Consider the following 23513-nt stretch of genomic DNA (forward strand, 5'->3'; position numbering starts at 1 on the left):
TATGCAGAAACAACCATAACATTTTTGGAGTAGGACTGCAAAACAATGTTTTTCTGCACTCCCCCAACCCCAGTTAATTGAATCCTGTTGAATATTATTACACTACTATGCGCACCTGACACTTAATCTAGGGGAATCGTTAGAAAGATGATTCTTTGAGATGCACTCCAAACTTAACTGACTCATTTTAAAGAAAATGTGTGTGCGTGTGTTGGAGTGGAGGGGAAACAATTAGACTCCTCCCCCTTACACTCACTCTCACTCTCTCTCTCTCTGCTGCAGCAATCAAGCCCAGACATTTTTTCCTTTCACTCTAGTGTTTAGTTTGTATCAGTTTACTGTTTCAAGGCTAGCTGCAGGGAAAAGTATTAGAAACTTATTTGGGGCCAGAAGGCTGGCTCAGCTAAGAGACTTGCTCACACAGGCCCCTTCCAGCTCATCAGTGCTACAACACACACATGCTTGAAGAGCCTTTACAGAGAAAAAGACAAATGGGTTGCACGTCTATATTTTATCCACACCAAAGTAGGGTACAATTAGGGGTTACACTTCAGGAAGTTCCTAGAAACCAGATATATCGCATGTTTTGTTCCTTTAGGGTATTTTGGATTTTTTAAAAAGGATCACCTTTGTTCAGATAGGTAATCAATCTAGAAAAAGTTTTCAGTCTAAAAAAAGACTCCAAAAGGAAACCCATTTCACACAATCTCTAAACACTGCAGGAAGTCTTCAGGATAAAAATACTCGAATTAATTTGGTTATATATTTTGCTGCTGAACTATAATTATTGCTGCAATGGTGATGAGTCATCACTGGAACTAGTTTGTCTTCAAAATACAATGTACACTATATTTAATATAGTATGTACTGTAACAATCAGTTACTTACAGTCTCTGGCACATTTTTATGATAAAAAATTCAGAGTAATTATCCGTCATACAATGCATGGCATAAACCCCTTATTTACCCATTTACTCTAAGAACTGTAATAAGTTTTGTCTTACATTTAAGATCTTCATATACTGTAAGTACATGCAAAGATACAATATCTAGGAAAAAGCAACCCAGAATAAAATCTTTTCTTCCTGTTATACATTCATGAACAAAGATGAACTGTATGTAGCCAAAACAGACAGAGGTTTGTCTGTTCTGGTGACCTATGTGAAGGAAATTACTTACACACAGTTCAGCTTTCCTGCAGATATCTTGTAGGATTCTCACTCTAGAGGTCATAGCTTCTTACTGCAAGATTGGCAGAACTGCCCAGCTGTTAAAATGTTTTAATCCTGAAGGCAGCACTAGCAAACCACAGTGAGAGTCAGGCCCTCTTACTGGCTATCATGCACCAATCACTGCTAAGTATAAATCCTGCCCACCAAGCATTCCTTCTTGGCCATGATTGACTCCCCCTAGGAGATCCCACCTCTTCAGGCTCCATTTCTTCAGATATTCCAGCTCCACTCAGCTACCATTGGCTTCAAGGATCAAAAAGGTTCAGAGCTAGTACAGTTCTGACAGTCTTGTGGTAAGCAACTAAGAACCCTAGAGTGAGACTCCTGCACAGCCAGTAAACAAGTGATTTTTTTTAGACAGTCTAGTTCCTTATGGACAGGTTTCCATATCACATAGAACTCCACAGGTGTCACTACCACAAGTGGCACCCCCTTTGACACTCAGAACAGTGAGCAAAGGCCGAAAATACAGAGACTGAGCTACACTCCCATCCTGAGAGATGATCTTTTCCAGATCAAAATTAAGTGTGAAGCAGTAACTTGCATAGTCACTGTCCATGCGGCACTGGTTCAATGAATATAGACAGGAGGCTCCAGGACCCAGGGCTAGATAATAGCCCCATTTAAATATATATGCAGTGAGAGCCTCACCCCTGCTCTGGCCCCTTTGCATGGTAAAAGAGCCAGAGCAATATAAAGAACCCTAAAAGGCCTGCATCCATGAGGGGAAGATTCCCCAGTGCAGGTACTGCAAGGAGGGCTGTAGCACTGCCTCTGAAGGACCTCTTGCAAGCCCCAGCACAGGGAGGCTGCCAAGGGTAATGAGGGGAGTGTCGGGGCAGGGCTGCAACACACAGTTGTGGAGATACACTGGGAGTTCTCCAGCCCCTAGAGCAGTTCAGGATTGGGAGGGTGCAAAGGTGTCTTAATACCTCCGTAGCTGTAAATTCTGTACTGTGCTTAGAGGGACAGCACAGAATCTCACTCATGGTGTTGCTTTAATACTAATATAGAAACTACCTAGAAAGGAGGTGAACTGGTTAGGAGAATTAAATAAATAAAAAGGACAGATTGAATTTTTACCGTTGTGGGCATGGTGCAGCTTTGTATTCCTTCAGTGCAGGGCAGTGCTTTAAGGGCTTTATTTTCAGAGTTGTTGAGCACCTGTCCTCCAACGGGAGTGAATGGAAGCTATGGCTTCAAATCAGGCCCTAAAAGCACAATCTAACCATCAATGTTTTATTAGTGTATTTTCAGAGTTAGTTCCAATTTCCTGGTTTCATTTGCAGATGAAGCTTCTTAATTTAAGTCTCTTCTCTTTTGTTAAATTAGTTTCCATATTCTAATTAACAGTTTGTACACTTGAGAAATATAATCTCTTGTTTTAAGAGTAATGGCTCTTTCCTATTCCAGGTTCACACTTAATTTGTTCGTTGCCAAAGAAGTTTGAGATAGTAGCTTTTAATTACAGGAAAAGGTGTGTTTTCAGTCTGCACGTGCCATGCCTTGTTACAGATTTCTTTGAGCAAACTTACCTTTATGGATTGCTATAATGAGACAGTCAGACCTTCCACCATCCTTAATGTGATATGCATGGAATTATGTCCCATTGTATCTGCATCTTCAAGTATTCTCACTAAAGGTGTACTGTACAGAGGACAAACAACACATTGGATAGTTCTGGCTTCTACAGCTGAGTTGTACATGAATTGCTAAGTGCAATGGAGCACCAACATTCACATGGTCTATGTAGGTTTAACACAGAGAAGTGGTGTGGATTACTTAGTAAAAGCACTTTCCCATATCACAGATTACCAATATCACAACATCTGACTAACAGAGTAAGCCTGCCATTCTTTGGATCCATGACCACATCATTACTAGCTCTCAAACCAAGAAAAACAGGTGGTGTTATGAGCTTTCTTGTACTTGAAGAACTCTACTTTATTTTGCAGATCAGCAGGGCTGGTCTGATTCTTCAGTATAATATCTTTGTAGTATGTACACACACACAGTGACAAAGATGTTCTTTAAAAAAAACAAACAAGAAATTGGTTAAACTCTACACAGTTTGTTCATAGTGCCTCCCGGCTCACTGTCACGGACATACTCTTGCCCTACTTTTGTTTTGGGCCATAGATTTGACAATTCCCAGTTTGACAGTTACTGTTTGAACTTTCTCTGAGCACCTGTTCCCAATAGCTTTAATTTTGACGTATCATCACAATCACTGGAAGATAAGAGTAACATTTCCAGCAGAAGCTTGAATTAAAATGGTCGAGGCTTTTTGTTTTTGCACCAATGCCGTTTGATTAGTAAAAATCAAGCTGAATAATAGTTTGTCACTTTTCAAACTTGCAAACCATCCAGTCCCTATGAGAGAGCAATCGTATTTTTATTCCAAAAAGAGATACCCCCAGCACAATAGTATGATCTTAAGGTTATGAGACCATATAGTCAAATTGGTGAAAAATGCAGATCTGCTCACATCTACAATAGGGTCATGGCACAGGTTTCAAAAGAGCAAGTGAACAAGTTTAGTGATGTCTTGCCTAATCAGAAATGTATTTGTTTTGTCATATTTTGTGGAGAGAAATCCCAGACATCTGTTTATTCTGATCTATCATTTGTTAAATCTAGCCTAACACCAATGTGACACTGCACCCATATTCTTCACAGTGATATGATGACGTGATTATGTCATAATTACGATGCAGTTTGTAGAAGTTGGGTCATGTGAAATGTCATTGGAAAAGTTATGATTTGATTAATATGATTATCCTATTTGTATGCATGTATCATTTTTGTATTTAAAGTTAGGAATATTGACTATGTATCTGTATTTCAAATGTGCTTACTCTGGGTGATACCTACAACTAGCCTTTCTGGTACAACAATGAAGAAGCCACACTGTGCTGATGGCCCATCAGCAAAGACAATGGATCCTGGAAGAACGTAACCTTCCTGTGAATGTTCCAGACAGCCTGTAAGTAATGGCTGCTAAGACTCAGCAAGGAATGCAAGGGCATGTAACCAGGCCACACGAGGCTGGACTCCATCTTGGGATGTCAGTGTTTTTCCACAGACTGAACTTGGGACAAAGGATTCCTGCCATATGCTAAAACTATAAGGCAGGGAGTGACATCATCTGTTGTTCTTCATGCCCCACACAAGAAGATTCCTGGAAACACCTGAGAAACAAAGGCTGCACTGGGCGAAGTGCTGGATCCAGGCTAAAGAGATTTCAAGCCTGTGTATGAAAAACCTGGGGATTCCAAGCTGCAGAGCAAGTGTAGCTTGTGCCTTAAGAATCTGTCAGTCTGCTTGTACCATCAGCCAGGGTGAGAATTTGCTAATTCATATCCTACCTTCCTAGTATCTTAGGCTTAGTTTGCATTTACTAGGTAATCTGCTTTGATCTGTTTGCTATCACTTACAATCACCTAAATTCTGTTTTATTGTAATTAATAAACTTATTTTATGTTTTAATCTAAACCAGTACGTTTGGAGTCAAGTGCTTGGGAATCTTTGCTCAAAGGTCTGTTGCGTTTACTCTCCACATTGAGAAGCTTACTCTGTACAGTTCCCTGTTCAGTGCAAGAAGGTATAATTTTGGGTTTATACTAAGGTTGCCAACTTTCTATTAGCAGAAAACCAAACAGCTCTTGCCCTGCCCCTTCTCCAAGGCCATGCCCCCCTGCTCACTCCATCCTCCCTCCCACCTTTGCTCACTTTCACTGGGCTGGGGCAGGGGGTTGAGGTGTGGGAGGGGGTGAGGGCTCCAGCTTGGGGTGCCGCTCTGGGGCAGGGCCAGGGATGAGGGGTTCAGGGTGCAGGAGAGGGCTCCAGGCTGGGGCAGGGACATGGAGTGTGGGGGGGTGAGGGCTCTGGCTGGGGGTGTGGGCTTGGGGGTGGGGCCAGGGTTTGGGGTGCAGGAGCAGGTTCAGGGATGGGTCAAGGAGTTGGGGCATGAGAGAGGGTGCAGGCTCCAGGCAGTGTTTACCTCAGGCAGCTCCTGGGAAGCAGCGACATCACCCCACAGCTTCTAGGAGGAGGCACGACCAAGTGGCTCTATGCACCGCCTGTGTCTGCAGGCGCTGCCCCCTCAGCTCCCATTGGCTGTGGTTCTTGGCCAATGGGAGCTGCTGAGCAGGTGCTGGGGGAGGGAGCAGCGTCCAAAACCCCCGTGGCTATCCCTCCACCTAGGACCCAGAAGGAGATGCCGGCAGCTTCCCTAGAATCACATGGACCCGGATAGGGAGCCTGCCTGTGCCACAAACTGGATTTTTAACAGCCCAGTCAGTGGTGCTGACTGGAGCTGCCAGGGTCCCTTTTTGACCAGGTGTTCTGGCAACTCTAGTTTATACTCCAGTGGAGGGTGAGTTTGGGAAGCTGGAGGTTATTTTGGCTGTAGCCTCTCTATTGTTGATTCATTCAGTGTCTGGTCAGAAAGCCTGCATGTAACTGCAGCTGGGTGTGTCCCTACTTGTGTGAATGCTGGAGGAAGTGGAGGACCGAGAGCAGGTCTGCAGCTTGTCATAGCAGCACAGTCTGAGAGAGAGCCCAGGCTGGTGGGTCAGAGGGCTCAGTGGTACCCCACTTCCAGGTGGCACCTGTCACACCCATGACCTCTGCACTCCCAACTTCAAAAATTAAAGGTATATAATTACATAGATATACATACTCTTTGTATTCAAAACCTTTGCAAAACCCCTGGCCTCTTAAGAACATTTATTTATGGCAGATCTACTCCTCATGAGGAGGGAAGTTTACTTTAGTCTTTTTCACTGGTATTATTGATTTGAGGAATAATCTAAAGCCCCACTACCTATCAATTCAATTTACTTTTTCTGAGGCTTATCTCAGTCTCATCAGTTTTCTCAAAAGTCAAAACTAGTACAGGAGTGACATGTGATGACAGACGCCTGCTTGCAGTACTACCTGCTTGGAGTACTACCGACTTCAACATTTAGAGACTTATTTCAAATTCTGTTCAGGAAAGAAGGTCCTAGATTGCAGACCCTAACAATGGAAGGCATGCATTGCATGAATGAGCAAAACACATCTATCCAATTTCAGCATTTATTATAGGGCATAGATTAATACCCTCTCCAGAGCAGATCTGTACATTCATCTAATTTCAGAAAAATGTGGAATCACTTAAACAATGACCTGCTATAAGTATTGATTCCAGAAAGGCTAAGGTTAAAATATGGTTTATTAGTGGCTCTCTCTAGAATTTTAATACTTATTGTCCAGCAATAGCTATAACACTTTCCTTTTTTTTAAGTGTGGATGTAGTTTAACAGCACATTCATTATCAGATAGGCTATGTAGCAATATCTTCTGAAGCTCATGTTTTCAAACCAGAGGTTGCTATAAATTATTCACTATTTTGTACAGTGAGAGAGATTTTAGAAATCAAAATAAATAAATAATAAATACAAAGCATGTGACATGTCTTATCAACATTTGTAACGGGCATCACACGAAATATTATGCCAAGTCTTTGGTATCTAAAGGGAGTAGATTTATCACATCATTAATTTATGTTCCCAAGCAAAAATCTGTAATACTCAGTTAAGATAGTAAATAGATTAACCCATCGTTGGACTGTATGCTGTTTGGGGTAGGGACTGTGTGTGTGAGCAGTGCTTAGAGCATTTCGGCTGCTACCAGAATAACAAAATACAACCCAAACACGTGAAAGCCTGGAAATTGAAAGTTAAGAGTCTACATTAAGGTTAGCTTTTATCTCTGTGGCAGTTTTTCAAGGGGCCTTGAAGTGGTAGTAAATAAGAACAGAATAAGAACCAGGCCCTTTGATTTTTAGTGGAATAGCAAAGAAGTGTTTCTGTACAGTATTTAGAGGGATAAGAGGCAAGATGTTAACGTTTCATGCATCAACTGGTATTTGAAGTGGAGAAGCATCTGCACATAGGGTCAGATCCTATAGTACAGTAGTTGGTGTTATTTTCAGTAAAGATAGGCTCCTAAATTTATATTTAGCCAACTAAATAAGTAGTCTGATTTTCAAATCTGCTGAGCACTCAGCAGTTTCTTTTGGGGAATTGTGTCCTACTGTACACCTGATCTGGGGGAGACTGCATACTCCATGTGCAGCTTACTGTGAGTAATCTTCTCAAAATGATACATAGAGTTGAATAAGGCAGAGCAGGGAAGCTTCCATTTCTGTTGTAATTTGGTAGCAGTTAAAAGAGACCAGAGTGGGAAGCTAGTCTGCATTTTAAACATCCTTGGAAGTCAATGCACCAAAGATTTTTATGCAGATGAGACCAGCAACTGGTCCCTAAGGATGGAAAGACAACACAATTTAATTTAAAAAAAAGTCACTTGGGACAACTATGTTTTCTTGTCAAACATATTTGATATACAGCTTATCCTGTGTATTGTGCAGTAAATGATGCAATGATTTCCCTATGTTATGTAACCCCAACTTATCAGAAAATAATTTGCCGGAGACTCTATGAAGTCCACTAGGGAACCTGCTATTGCTATTGATTTTTCATGGCAGGAGCTCAGATATGGTGATGAGTGGCTGTATAAAATGCTAAGATAGATTGAACTTAGGGACCCATCCTGCTTTCACTGATGTCAGTGGCAAAACTCCCATTGACTTCAGTGGCGTAGGAGCAGAACCTTAAATGACCTATTGAACAATCTGGACACTGGTCTTAGATTTGCAAAAGTGCGTAAGGTGCCAACTTCCTGAGGTACTTTTGAAAAATCTCATCCATTATCTAATTTACTATTTTGTCCAGACTTCTGTATGGCCTAATTCACATTGTGGAGGGCAAGAACTAACAAAGAATAACATCAGTTTGCTGGACGTATGAAAAAGACAAGAGATTGTAACTTAAGTAAACTGAACTTTACATTTACAGGCAAGATGTCCTATCAGCTTGTTAAAGATAGGAGTGGAGCTGAAACAGAAGCAGTTGCAATAGTAGAGAGATTGTTTCTGCCCTTGTATGGCTGATGCTAAACCACCCATCAGCCAACCACAGGACCCAACATGGATGTCAGGACTAACCAATAGCAACCACCCTAAGAAAGAAGCTTGCTATTTGCTGGTGGCATGGTAATAGTCTTCTGGCCCATTTCCACTTTACATAGCTGCAATATCCATTATCCTTTCCATTTTTACCAAGGTTTTGTTCACATCACATTACACAGGCATTTGTCTTACTTCTAAATGATCTTATCAATGCAGACCTTGGATTTTTAAAATGTTTTCATCCTAGCTGATCTCAGTGTGTCATATTTCATACCATCAATTTCCCCCCTCTCTAGATTGTACAAAGTACATGCCTAAGTGATGTAATTCTAAACCAGAATCAGTTATACCCATTAGCGTAGTCGGTTCTACTATTCCATAGGTCTCTATACTGAGTTTGATATTCAGCATCATGTTTAGATAATGTTTACCTGTAGCCCTAATAGTATGTTCCAGTATTAGGTCCATCATAACTAGATTTATCTGTCAGTTAACTCAGCATAATCAAATCATGCTATTATATTACTCAATTTCAGGCAGATATCAAGTTATAGGTGATTACCAATTTTCTTCTGTTAAACTAAAAAAGGGGGGGATGATTTGATTTCATCATCAGCATGGATTGAGGCAAATTAATTTTCAGTTTGGCTTTGGATGATGTACAGTAGACTGTATGTTGTTCAGTTATGGCTCTTTGTGGTATTTTTCATTCCAAGTGTCTTTTGAACAGCAGGTTTGACAGGTTATTAAGATTTTAGTATCACTTTAGAAACATTTTCCAGGCTTCAGCTATGCTTGTGTCTAGGATTCAGAGAAGTTGATTTAAGCTTTTCTTTTCTCCATACAAGATTAATATAGTCTCCATCTTGATGATCAACTAAGCTGGCTGGTTTTCAAGCTTCAGCCTCTGTATGACTGCACGTAAAATAGATTATAAAAACCATCAGTGATTATTTTCAGTCCTAGTTTCCCTGCCCTTGTTACCAATTCACCTTTAAGTTGTTCAGATAGATTTCAGAAGTTCTTTCTGGACACCGTAGTGACTTGAGCTGGTGGAATTAATGGTTAAAGAATTAAATTAATCTTCTTTCTGCTTGTTAATTATCTGCAACAGACTTTTACAAATTTATTCATTTGTAATTATTTAAAGCAAAACAATTTGTGAACAAATTTTTGCCTTTTTTTTTTAAGAACTCTATTTTCATCTATCACTGTTCTTTCACATAGCATCTCTGCTTTCTGAGAGAAGACAGGCTTTGTAACCAGAAAATTAATGAAAACTTGATTTTGTTTGTATATTAATACCCTTGCTGAAAAAGCAAACATGGGTCTCTGTATAATGAACAACCATTCCTCTAACATCTGTGTTAACAAAAGCCACGCAGGTTGAGATCCCTGGCCTGACTGAAGTCTACAGAAGTATTGCCATTGATTTCAACGGGGCCAGTGTTTCACTCGCAATGGTTTGATTCCTCACATATTTTTACTTAGTTTCAGTTACCAAACTACCATTACTGAGCACTGAAGCATTATGTCACTCTGATCCTCAATGACAGAAGTGCTACCTTTCTCCATTAGATAAAAGAGAGTATTAAAAATCTGGCAAAAATTTGTATTCAATTGCTTAAATATCAAATGGTATTTAGATCCATTGCATATACCGTAGAATGCATTGATATTTTGGGGCAAGATGCAAATAATGTCAATATAACTCCACTGCATGGAGGAAGATAGGCTATTATACTCATCAGTCTTGCAGAGGCAGTGGTGGTGGAGGCCTTCTTGATGCACAATGAAAGAGTAGCTCAATGGAGATTCCCCTACATTTTTCAGAATATTTAATAAAACTGGATTAAATTCAGGCCTAGATTGATCACTGGTGGGAGTAAGAAAGGGAGGAGAGAAAGGAGTAAGATGAGGAGTAATAGATGTGTTAAGGAGAGGAGTGTACTAGAGCACGAGAAAAGGTCTTCCCTTTGGCACAGAGAACCACCTCCAAATATTCTATCATGCCTTCTTCTTATCCAGGGCACTCAGGGAAAGGAAATCAAGGGAAGAGGAAAGACTAATGAGATGCTCAATCTCTTGGAGAAGATAGTGGAATTAAACACCTGAAATGCTGGAGGCAGGCAGTATTACCTTACAGCACATCCCGCTTTAAATAGCTGCTGAGAACAGTCTTTATGCAGCAGGGCTGCAAATGTCAAACAATTTCCCTCTCACAGGTCTGTGATAAAGCAGGGGGGAAGAAATACTCCTATCACTCACCACACTAACAAAAACAGTGGGTGAGCCTCTCCATGGAGTGACATCTCATTCTTCCACAAGGATAAGTTACACAGTCAATTCAGTGCAGGGCTACTATACATAAATAGGTGTAAAAGGAGGAGGTACATTTTTGTATTCTGCACCCATCAGGAAATACAGGAGAAAGCAAGTCCTTCCTGAGAAAGATAAAATAGTTGTGTCTTGAAAGGATTTCGGTCCATAGGTACAAAGCCACTGAGCTAATGAAGTTTCCATAGCCTGCGCCCACAGAAATCCAATTTCAGATCCCTTAAAAGAGCATTATCTCATCATATGTAACATCACCTGGGTTAGTATTAATGACAAAGGAGATGTTTTCTTCTGGTCACACTGTTGTGATCTAGCAATTTCCAGCTGTCACAGTAATCATGCTGGGCTGCTGAGTAAGAGATACATGCTGCTTTTTGATTTATACTGTCTCTCTCTGATCTGTGCCCTCTATCTCAGACTTTTGTAAAAGTAGAATGTTGGGCCCCTTTTAATTCTGAAGCTAATCAAGTTTTTTTTTTATTTTTTTTAAACATATTTCCTTTTAGTGAACACATATTTCAACACCCTGAAACTCTACCTGGCACCTTAAAACACTGCATATTAAAGAAATGCTGGAGGTGAAACAATAGATTTTCTGGGACTCTTAGTTTTCTGTTTGAGATCTTTCTAGGGTGACCAGACAGCAAGTATGAAAAATCGAGACGGGGTGTGTGTGTGTGTGGGGGGGCGGTAATAGGAGCCTATATAAGAAAGACCCAAAAATTGGGACTGTCCCTATAAAATCAGGACATCTGGTCACCCTAGATCTTTCATAAGCCCTACATCTTTTTGCTGATTCATTTTGAAACACTAAAGAAATACAAACTATACACAGAGTTATCACTTCACCCACCCACCATCAAAATGTTGCCATTTCTGGAGTGGAATAAAGCAGCCATTATAATAGATCAGTTTTATGGACAAGAAATTAAGTAGTCTCTCTTACTCAATTAAGGTGACAGGGAACTTAAGTCAATAGAATGCAATGGCCCATATTAGAAAGAAGCTATATGGCCCTTTTAAGGAGATCTACATGCCTTACAAACAAAATTAAAAACCCACACAATACAGTGTGCATCAGTGGGGCTGCCAAAACTGTTCCAGGTCCTCTTCCACCTAGAAGGTGAATATGTTGCAGTGATGGCAGTGGAAGGCTATTTAGATCCACACTTGCCCTGTAGTTTTCAGTGTTTCCTTTATCTCATTCTAGATTTAAGATTATACTCTTGTTTCAAAAAGCCTAGAGGGAGGAAGCAATTCTTGCTCCTTTCCTCTGCTGTAACCTGTGTACACAAAGAACATTAAAAATGGGGCTACAATTATCTGTAGCAAGTTTTAGTTAGTGCTAGAAGACAAAGGACACAGCAGTTAATCTGAAAGACTGAGCCACAATTGATTATTTTAGATGTCTTTCCAAAAACGTTATAATCACACAGACGGGTATTATTCACATGTAGGGATGCAAGTTATGCAGATTCAGTCTCTAACCAGAGTGGCAAGATGCTACTAATTTAGATTAAGCAAATCTCTGAAATACAGCAATTTCCTCTGATATGACAAGCCTGGTACTTTGCTCTGTTTCTCCCACTCCTCTGAAAACATCACTATCCAGTTTTGTGATTGTGAGAGGCAGTATCTCAGATTCATCCCCTGGGGATTTGGCATTCTGCTTCACATAGGCACCCTTTTGTGAGGTGCAGTTTATTTGCTCCCACTTGTCCTGAATGGCCGGTTAGCTTTGCTGAACAATGTTAAGCCTTTGGAAGGAGCAGCGTCCCCACCTCCAGCTCACTCCCCTTCCCCCCCCACCTCTTTGGAGCACCATGTGCCCCAAGAGCACAGGATGAACAGGGACAGAGCAGGCCCTGTGCTCCTAAGAGTACAGAATGGAATTCTGGCTAGCACTTACATTGTTCTATAGAAGGAGTAAGAAAAGCTCCTTTGCCACTCTTTCCTATTGCACACCTGCATAAGGCCCGGAAAAAGTCTGCTCCTAAGTCATTAAAATCTTGTGATTCTTTTCTTTAGCTAAACCATTACAGAATTTTACTTTGAAATCAGTGTTGGGATCTACTTCTGCTTTAGAGGACTTTGAGCAAACACTGGAGAAGATATGCTATGTCCAAGCAGAACTGTGGGAGAATCCAGTTTTGCTTAACAAAGATTTGTGTGTGAAACCCAACGTTTTCAGTCCAATGTGCACAGTCATGGGACCGACCCCTAAGTATTCAGATTTTAAGGCCAGAACGGACAATTGTGATCATAAAGTCTGACCTCCCACATAACAGAGGCCATAGGAGCTCCCTAAATTAATTCTTGCTTCAAGTCTAGCAGCTGTGTTTGAACAAGTGCATCTCTTTAAGAAAACCATCCAATCTTGATTTAAACATTTCCAGTGATGGAGAATCTACCACAACCCTTGGTAAGTTGTTCCAGTGGTTAATTATCCTCCCTGTTAAGGTTCTGCACCTTATTTTAGTCTGAATTTGTCTAGCTACCACACCCAGCCACTGGGTCTTGTTATATCTTTTGTCTGCTAGATTGATGAGCTCTCCATCATCAAATCTCTGTTCCCCGGGTAGGTACTCAGACTGATCAAATCTTAACTTTCTCTTTGATAAGTTAAAGACATTGAGCTCTTTGAGTCTCTGACTATAAACTTTAAAATGTCCATGCCCAGTAGCAAATGAAACAACCCATTTTTCTCCATTGCAGTTTGTCCACAGGAAGATGTTTGACTCCTTCATAAGTTGTCTCCATGATGGAAGCATCCTTCTTGATCATCCTGTGATAGGTCATTGTATTCGCAAATCTGTGACAGACGGGTCTTGTCTCTGGGCTGTTTTCATATCAGAACATTTTTTATGTGGACAAGTTGTTAGCCTGACTCACAATCACACATCAGGAGGACCAGTGGACTGCCTTTAGTCTGACTCCTACCCTTTGCTCTTCATGGCTTGGGTGGCCATATCAGGAGTTCTGTCCCCACCAGCTAGGTCTCAGGGTGATTTGAGAACACAAGTCTTCCCTCCAGATCAAGGCACGGTCCCCGGGAACTCACTATAAGGCATCTTTCCTTGTCCTTAGTCATGCTCATGGCTTTCCTCTGAATTCTCTCCAATTTTTCAATATCCTTCTTGAAGTTTGGACCCTGTAACTGGACACATTATTCCAATAGCAGTTGCTCTAATGTCAAATACAAAAGTAATAGAACCTCCTTGCTCCTACACCACATTCCTCTGCACATACATCCAAGGATCACATTAGCCCTTTTGGCCACAGCGTTGCACTATGAGATCACATTCAGTTGACTATTCACCATGGCCTCCAAGTCAATTTCAGAGTCACTGCTTCCCAGAATAGAGTCCCCCTACACTCTTTGTTCCTAGATGCAGACTGTACATTTGGCTGTACTGAAGCTATACTGACAATCTTTGTGTCATCCATAAATTTAGATTGATGACTTTATGTCTTCTTCCAGGTCACTGATAAAAAAAATATTAAATAGCATAGGGCCAAGAACTGATCCATGAGGAACCTCACTAGAAACACACCTGCTCAGTGATTCCCCATTTACAATTACATTTGGAGACCTAACAGCCAGTTTCTAATCAATTTAATGTGTGCCATATTGATTTTGTATTGTTCTAGTTTCTTAATCAAAATGTCATGCAGTACAAAATCTAATGCCTTACAGAGAAAGTACTACCTTATGAACCAATCTTGTTCTCACCAAAATATGACATCAAATTAGTTTGATTAGAGCTATTTCCCATAAACTGACACTGACTGGGAGTATGCAGATTCCAAAGTTAGGTATTTAGAAGACTCGGTTGTACTCACTTGGCTAAACACAATGATCTGCATATTGTTCTTGCTGTTACTATGAATGTCTCCTTGTCAATATTTGTAGTGCATCCCAGTGACATTTCCTATATTACATTTTAGTGCAGAGGTGGGCAAACTATGGCCCACGGGCCACATCCAGCCCATGGGACCCTCCTGCCCGGCCCCTGAGCTCCTGGCCCGGGAGGCTAGCCCCTGGCCCCTCCCCCACTGTTCCCCCTGCCCCACAGCCTTAGCTCACTGCACCGCCGGTGCAATGCTCTGGGCAGCAGGGTGGTGAGTTCTTGCCGAGCACTGCAGCTGCAGAGCTGAGGCCTGACCCGGTGCTCTGTACTATGCGGCGGTGTGGCTGGCTCCAGCCAGACAGCATGGCTGCCTGTCCTGGTGCTCTGGGCAGTGCGGCTATAGCACTGCCAACCACCAGTGCTCCAGACAGCGCGGTAAGGGGGTAGGGAGCAGGAGGGGGTGGGATAGAGGGCAGGGGAGTTCAGGGTGGTGGTCAGGGGTTTTGGGTGTGGATAGGGGTCAGGGCAGTCAGAGGGTGGGGAACAGGGGGGTTGAATGGGGGCAGGAGTCCTGGGGGGGGGGCAGTCAGGAAGGAGGGGGGGTTGGATGGGGCAGCAGGGGGCAGTCAGGGGCAGGGGTTCCGGGGGCGGTCAGGGAGAAGGGGTGGTTGGATGGGGCAAGGGTCCCAGGGGCGCAGTGAGGAGTGAGAGGAGGTGTTGAAAAGGACAGGGAATGGGGGGGTTGGATGGGGCAGAAGTCTCGGGGGGGGCCATCAGGGGGCGAGAAGCGGGGGGGGGTCAGTTACGAACACCGAAGTTACAAACTGACCAGTCAACCACACACCTCATTTTGAACCAGAAGTACACAATCTGCAGCCACAGAGACAAATTAAAAAAGCAAATACAGTACAGTACTGTGTTAAATGTAAACTACTAAAGAAATAAATGGAAAGTTTAAAAAAAAAAGATTTGACGAGGCAAGGAAACTTTCTGTGCTTGTTTCATTTAAATTAAGATGCTTAATTAGGCATTTTTCTTCTGCACATGTTTCAAAGCTGTATTAAGTCACTGTTCAGTTGCAAACTTTTGAAAGAACCACCATAATGTTTTGTTCAGATTTACGAACATTTCAGAGTTATGAACAACCTCTAATTCCCGATGTGTTCAAAACTCTGAGGTTTTACTGTAGTTAAGCAACAGGCAAGTAAGTAAATGCCCTGAATACAAGAACAAGTTAGATTCTAACTGAAACTTTGCTGATTCACAGCAAAGTGGCAGTTTCTCACCTAAGAAGATTGAGGTCAACCTGCAGGATAGATCTTCAATTGGAGTAAATCAACATAGCACCACTGACTTCAATGGAGCTGCAACAATGTACATGAGCTGAGGTTCTAGCCCGTTGTGGTTTCAGCTTAAGCTGCATTTTCAGCAGCCACACACATTTGTACTCCCAGTCTATGAGCAGAATGAAAAATGAATATATAGTGCTGAGTCCCAGGTTACCAGCACCGACCCTATAAATCCATTTGCTGCAGAAAAGCATGGAATTTGCATTTTTACAGAGAATCTTTAGTTTTTACATTTTGTGAAAAAATAAAAGACATACATTAACTAAATTTTACTGAAAGTAGCAGTGCCACTTATTCAGTGCGCACAACCTCCCCCCTCTCGAGGTTGATTTTTGAATGAGCTTTAAATTTGCAGTAGAACTTGGTTTATCTGATCTAAGAGGGACCAGGGCCATATCAGATAATCAAAAATTGGTATAATCAGGAGACTTGGCAAAGAGCTTTCTATCCCAGATAATGGATAAACGTGTTTCTACTGTATATCAATAGAACATTGTGTTCAGCTGATACACACACACACACAAATATTGTAGCTAGGGAAACTAAAGTTCAGCAGGAAAACATGGATTTTTTTTTAATTGGAGAATTTTGGGGGGGTTAATCCTGGAAAACTAGAATCCCTGGTTATCAGACTTAGGTGACACACGGCCAAGTGTTAACTTATAAAGATGCAGATAATGGTTGTTATTTCATTCAACCAAACTGGGAAGAAAATTAGCTGCTATGTATATCATCCTACTCTGATAGACAACTGTCAATAACTTAGCATGCAGGTATTTCATTTAAGATCATTAATTCAGTGAAGAAAACAAAATTATTTAAACATTCAAAACTGTAGTGGATAGAATACACTTTTCAGCCACTCTACAGTGATTTCCTATGGACAGGAAAAAAAGAGTAAACATTAAAGTGAAAAACAGTGTAGGGAGCAGTTCCCCAAGACAGTTTTGAAATAGCTGGAAAGCAGTGATGTTGAATTTGGGGTTTTTTTTTTTTTAATTTTGCAATAGCACAGTTCCTTTGCTCATTACATTTTGAAGAAGTTATCAATTTGGAATAGAGTTTATGTTTCATAATTATACATTATTGCTGAAATATTTATGCAAATATTCAGGGTAGGAAGAGGTTGCCAGATGGCAATGCAATAGTTGTGGAATTCTTTGTGGCATATTTGACAGAATATATAATATTGCATGGTTTTATGCTAATGCTTTGCACCGGAATACATATTTTATAGCCATTTTGAAATGCAAATTTAAAAGGTTTGAAAACTTTGGAAACCTTGTCCATAAGAAATAAACTAGTATGCAAAATGGTAGTTATCTAAGTTAGATTATAATGCACAGTCTTAGCTACTATGCCTGGGTAAGAGAGTTACCCTTATAATTGCAATCTATAATACTGAAGTGTTGAAATTCCACTTGTCTTGTAGGAGATTTCTTGCTCGCAGGAATGGTAGAATTTTAAGGCTTCAAGACTGTACGTGCAAATAAATACAACATATACAACTATTTTGATACTAAGGCTTCAGTGACAAGTATGGCAATCTCCTGAATATCTTTAGGAGACCTGATTTAATAGGATAGGAAAACATGATGGGTATGTCCGCACTGTAAACAAACATCTGTGGCTGGCTCAAGTCAGCTGACTCGGGCACAGGCTGTGGGGCTATTTGTGAGCTGTTTGCGCATGGGCTGGAACCTGGGCTCTGGAACCTGGGCTCTGGAACTCTCCCCTGTCATGGGCTCCAGCCTGAGACAGAATGTCACACCACAGGTAAACAGCCCTGCAGCCTGAGCTCCACAAGCCTGAGTCCCACAAGCCTGAGTCACCTAATACTTACATTACCACCTCTATCCAGTTTTTCTTTTCCACTTGTAAAACAATGATTTTTGAATGAATATTGCTGGTTTTACAACATAATAATGTAAAGTTATTTAGGATCAAATCCAAAAGCCCATTGAAATTAACAGGAGTCTGCAGTGACTGCAGTGATCTTTGGCTCACGCCCACAGTGCTTCATTCTGCTTAGTTTTTATATTGGAATAATTGACTAGTTTAATTGTGAGTTTAGTTGCTTGATAACTGTTGAGTCAGGAAAAAGAATAAAATATTTTTGTGCATCTCACAGAAATGATGCACTTCATTTTAATTTGTTGGAGGGACATTAGTAATTATTTGTTTTTATTAAAAGCTGGTGGCTATAATGCAACACCCCTGGGTGAGTCATTGGCATCTGGGACTGAACTTTCAACCTCTGCTTCTAAAAACATGAGACTATTACCTGAGTTAAACTACTCAGCTCCCTTAACCAAAGGTACAACTGACTCAAACATCTCGGGCTGCCGGGCCATACTTAGATGAGAACAGAACACCACACTGACTAAACATAGGTTAGATTTTCAAAGAAGCTCAGCACTGAACAGCTCCCATTGTTCCCCGTTTCCCTTATGAGATCACCCTCATTTTAGAGCTAAAACCTTGATTTTTAAAAATATTCAGTACTAAGCAAGCAGTTGATGTTAAACACCCTGTAGGGCGTCGGACTCACCGCTGCGGCGCCTCCTACTGGTCGTCCTCAGGAATTAGCTCGTCCCAGCTCCAGAGCACCCTCTGCAGGCCAGTGATCCGCCTTACCTCACTCTGGCCCCTGTGTCCCTCACAGGACCCGGTGCCCCTTCACTGGGTTTCTGCCCCTCCTTGCAGAACCCCCTCAGTCTCAGGGTCTTCCCCTCCCAGGGGAACCCACTATCCCCACTTCACCTCAGTCTTAGGCTACTGCCAGTCCCCATTTAGCCCCTGCTCACTGGGGTGGACTGCAGTGTAAGCCACTCATCATAGGCAAAGAGGGTTTCAGACCTGCTGCCTCTGCCTACCCATAGGCTGTCCCCTGCAACCCCATTACCTAATAGACCTGTCAGCAGGCCTGCAGCCTGGGGCTTTTCAGGCCAGAGCTCCCAGCTCCCCTGGCCCTTCCCCAGCCCTGCTCCAAATCTAGGTTCCTGCTAATCCTGCAGCAGCCAGACCCTTCTCCCTCTATAGACAGAGGGAGACTGTTTGCTCCTGGCTTCCCTAGACTTTGTAGGGCCAGCTGGGTCTGTTTGGAGCATGGCCACAGCTGAGGCTGTTTCCCCCAATCAGCCCAACTTTTCCCCCTGCCACAGCCCTCTGGAAGGGCTGTATTAAGCCCTTCCGGGCAGGAGCAGGTGACCACCCCGCTACACACCCATTCAAATCTTCCCAGAAAATCCTGGCAAAGCAAAATACATATTAAAAAGGTGCTGAAGACAATCCAAGATTAAAGAGAATATTTGGATTAATGTTTCAGCTGATGTTTTGTAACTACAGTAAATGTGGCAATTTGCAATCTGTTACAGTGCAAAACCCTGGTTAGATTCTCAGTTTAATTTATAAATAGGCTTGGAAGGATTAGGTTTTTATCAATATATATCGGTAAACATCAATTTCACCATACTCACACAAACTGCCCCAAAAAATTCCATCAATAATAATCAAAGTTTAGTGATAGGCAAAAAAAGAAAAATGCTTGGAAACTTTGAGTTTGCTTTAAGGATATTTACTTCATATATTTTGACATCTGATGTTTACAATTTGTGTTTTAATAATTATAAAACAACTTTTTGAATCTCAACATCTATTGTCATAAAATAATAGTCTTAACCCCCTCTAAATGTACCACAGCGATGAAAATTTAAATAATAAAAAAAGCTTAAAATAAACTTTGATATTATCCATCAAAATTATATGAAAAAATAGAAATCAAATTCTGCCATGTTTATTTATAAATGTACCCTGTACTATTTTGAGAGACGTATTTTACATGTTGGAAATCTAAATGCCTATTACATGTCTTTTTGGTATTGTTTTTTAAGGAAACAATTACACAGTGTCTGAGTATGACACTGGGCTTGGTTGACAGCAGTCAGTAAGTTTAGTCTCAGTGAACAACTCAACCACCAGTCAAACAAACAAACAAACACAGCAAGAAAATTAAAAGCCAATAAGAGAGCGCAAAACCAAAAGAATAACAAAGTGACAAGATCAATTAAAAAAGTTGTCCCTATTCCACTATATTTCCCAGTTATATCATCTTTAAAGTTTTTTTTGATGCTGAGATGGTGAACTCTGTATGGCCATAAACAGAACATGTATGAATTACTTTGAAGCTGTAATTTGCCACCTGATACAAGTCATTTTTAAAATATCTAATCTGGGTTTGTGTTTAGAATTTTGACAGCAAAAAAGTTGGAGTGTCAATTAAATTGGATTATTGTCAGTAAAAATGTTGGCGGAGGAGGGCTGACATTTCCATAACCAACATGTGGGTGGGAGACAGAAAGAAAGTATAGTATTGTAGATGCTCAGTGGTGACATGCAGTACACAGCATTGGTGAGGCATTTGCAGTGTTCCCATTTACTGAATCAGCAATGGTCATTTTCAGCTCGCAAATTCTCACGGGGAGAATGTATACACAGAACTCCTATTAATGCTTAACTCTCCCAGATGTCAATGGGAGAAGAGATCCACAAGTTCAGATCACAGGGAAGTAGTGATTTGTCAAATTGTTTTTCATAACAAAACCATTACCTTTACATCTGATCAACCTCAGCTAATCAGAAAAGAATCATGCTGCATCCAACACACTTGAGGTAAATTAGGAATCACCATCTGGCAGAAAGCTTCCCTTAAAATTGCTCTCCCTTTTTAATTAAAGTATGTTTTAATTAAAAACAGACATGTCAAGAAGCAGTGTGCATCAATTATTTTACTGACAATGTTTTTCATTTTTGCTGGAGCATATGCATCTGAAAAGGATTTTTCAGTTCATATCTCCTGGGTAATACTATAACAACTCTGGAGAAACACAGAAATAACATGCCTATGCTCACCTGAAGTTTCATTTGCATAATACAGTACAGAACCGTGACCATTTTATCAAAACAAAAACTAAATAGAACATTAGGGACATTATATTTACATTTTGGTTTTGAATTTTTGGGTGGGGGGACTATGATCTTTATCTCCCTGTTAGGATCAATTCCCCCAGCACTCAACCTGGATTTTAAAATGATGTAACTGTGTGGAAGAATGCACATGCATTTGCATATAAATTGTGTCATGATCATTTTTGTGCATATTCACAGCAACTGAATTAAGCATTTTCATATCCTATTGGTCATTTGCATGCAAAAAGGTTGTTGCTGCACACACATGAACAACATGCAAATTTAGCATGCAAATACACACACATTTTGATGAACATAGTTTTCAGACAAATCTGTTCCATTCTGCCTGTGGCCTTGCAATAAACTACCACATGAAGCTTCAACATGCCAATCTTAAGGGGGGTAGAGGAGAAGGAAGAAGAGAGTGGTTGCCCCTGCCCCCCCCCCCCACAGAGTGCTAATTCTCATTTCACTCACCAAAAAGAAAAAATTGTCAAATGTCACCTCTCTTCCCATAAAAAATGCCTATATTCATTTGTTTATCACTTTGCTAAATTTTAAACATTTGGGCTTAAATTTTACATGCCATGTGTCTTACCAGGGTTGTGCAGTGAAGGAGACTGTGAAGCACTCATGCTATAGTAATGAGTGCTATGGAAAAGCCCAAAAGGAAATGAATAATTCTGCATTCAGAGCAGGGGTTGAATCGTGTCGTAAATAAGGCATGGGGCCACATATTAGACAGTGAGGATGAAACAAAATATTAAATAGTTAATTAGGTGAGCACTATCCATTCTGTGCATTGAATGAGGCAAGGGAGCTCTGGAAAACACAGTATGTGATCACATAATTAAAGACTGTTTCATAAGACATTCACACAAGTGAGGGGAATTAAGGTTGCACAGACAATCCTAAATGTTGAGTGCTTTGCAACCTGAATAATGGTCTTTTAATGTAAGAAGTGTGTTTAATTTATGATATAAAATATCCTGAGATTGAGAGTAAAGAGAAGAGAAAGAAGATAAATATTAATTGTTATCCAGGTGAACTATCTTAACACAAGTGATGTAGCAATGGGACCTGTACCATACAAGGGAAGATGTCCGTTCCTGATAGCAAATGGTTATAGGAATGGGATTTTATTGAATATGTATTGATTATGTACACATAGGGATGTTTACTATCTAAGGCCCAAGTCCTGCAATGTATGCAGACAGACCCCCAATCCAATGCAGAGCCTTACTGATTTAAACTGGGTCCACGTATGCAAAATACATAGCAGGACTGGTGTTTAAGTGTTATATTGTGCTTACCATTGTGATGTCTTAACAGCTGTCCTCCCTCTGTCCATACGGTCAAACCCCATTGAGGTTAATATGGAGTTCAACAGAAAGGTATATTGTAATTAGAATCAAAATATATTTTGTAGTGTAGTATACAGATACGCTTATAAAATCTGTCCCGACAGGTTCCTTCTATTCACTGGGTAAGTTTTCCTTACTTTCTTTGTTCTTTGGGTGTGTAGTATCGGCATAAGCAACTCAGTTATGGATGTGTGTAACCCAAGGGCATAGGTGGGTAAGACATAGGTATAAAGTAAGGCAGCAATGCAAGAAGTCTATAGGCCTCAAGAATGCCATGGTAACCAATTACCATGATACTATTGCCTTTATATATATTGTTTGGATTGGCTGTGAAATCCTCCTACATATCAGAGTTGAAGTAACACAATTTGCAACCACTCCCCGCTGAGATGGGGAAAAGAAGTGCCACCAAGACAAATACTTTAAATACAATGTTCTGTCTGTTTTAAAATAGTAAAACCCTCAATCCAGGCCGCTTCATGGAGATTAGCCTTGCCCATTCACTCTTCAAAGCTCTCTGTTACCTTTAGGAAATGAATTGTGTCTCAATTTTTACTGCTTAAATACTGTGTTTGATCAGTGCAGCACAATTATGTAAACTACTTCTGAAAAAAATACCAGTGCAGCAGTCACTGTGCCAAAGAAAGCATAATGCTTGATCCCTGGCAATATATTTTACCTTACCCTACTACATCAATGGGGCTGTTAAAAATCCACGTATCTTGTTCTCTCTCTCTCTTTTGTGTGTACATTTTGGGGGGTTGGCTTTTGTTCATTTCTGTGACAACCTCTATGCAGTATTCTTTGTGTGTTTGCCCAAAGCATCTGGGAGACTTGATGAGTCTGATTACTGCTGTAAGGGAAAACTCTGATGTAGAATATCATTTTGCAATGACTTCTTCCTTTGTCAACAGTAAGCCAGGCTGCAAGGAACTTTAATAAGATATAAAGATTTCTAGAGCTCTGTTTACCTTATCTGATGATAACATCCATCTACGATAGGTACCATTATGTTACATGTGCTATCCATGCCATATTATTTTTAACCCAATAATTTTATTGATAGAATTTCTTTTTAAATGGTAAAGATAAAAGCTGACATTAAGACAATAGGTAAATTAGAATAAATTCAGACATTCACTTGTTTCAGCACTGTCTGGGATTGTAACACGTTGATTTTAAATTTATCCTCAGCATAAAGAATGTTTCAAGTGCTTCAGAATAAAAAAAGATCTTTATACTTTGCCCGTGGAGCAGGGGTTCTCAAACTTCATTGCACCACAACCCCTCTTCTGACAACAAAAATTACTACATGACCCGGGGGGAGGGAGCTTGAGCCCTACTGCCCTGGGCAGGGTGTGTGTGCGCAAAGCCAAAGCCCAAGGCTTCAGCCT

The sequence above is a fragment of the Mauremys reevesii genome, linkage group 9 (assembly GCF_016161935.1).
Source record: "Mauremys reevesii isolate NIE-2019 linkage group 9, ASM1616193v1, whole genome shotgun sequence".
Lineage (NCBI taxonomy): Eukaryota > Metazoa > Chordata > Testudines > Geoemydidae > Mauremys > Mauremys reevesii.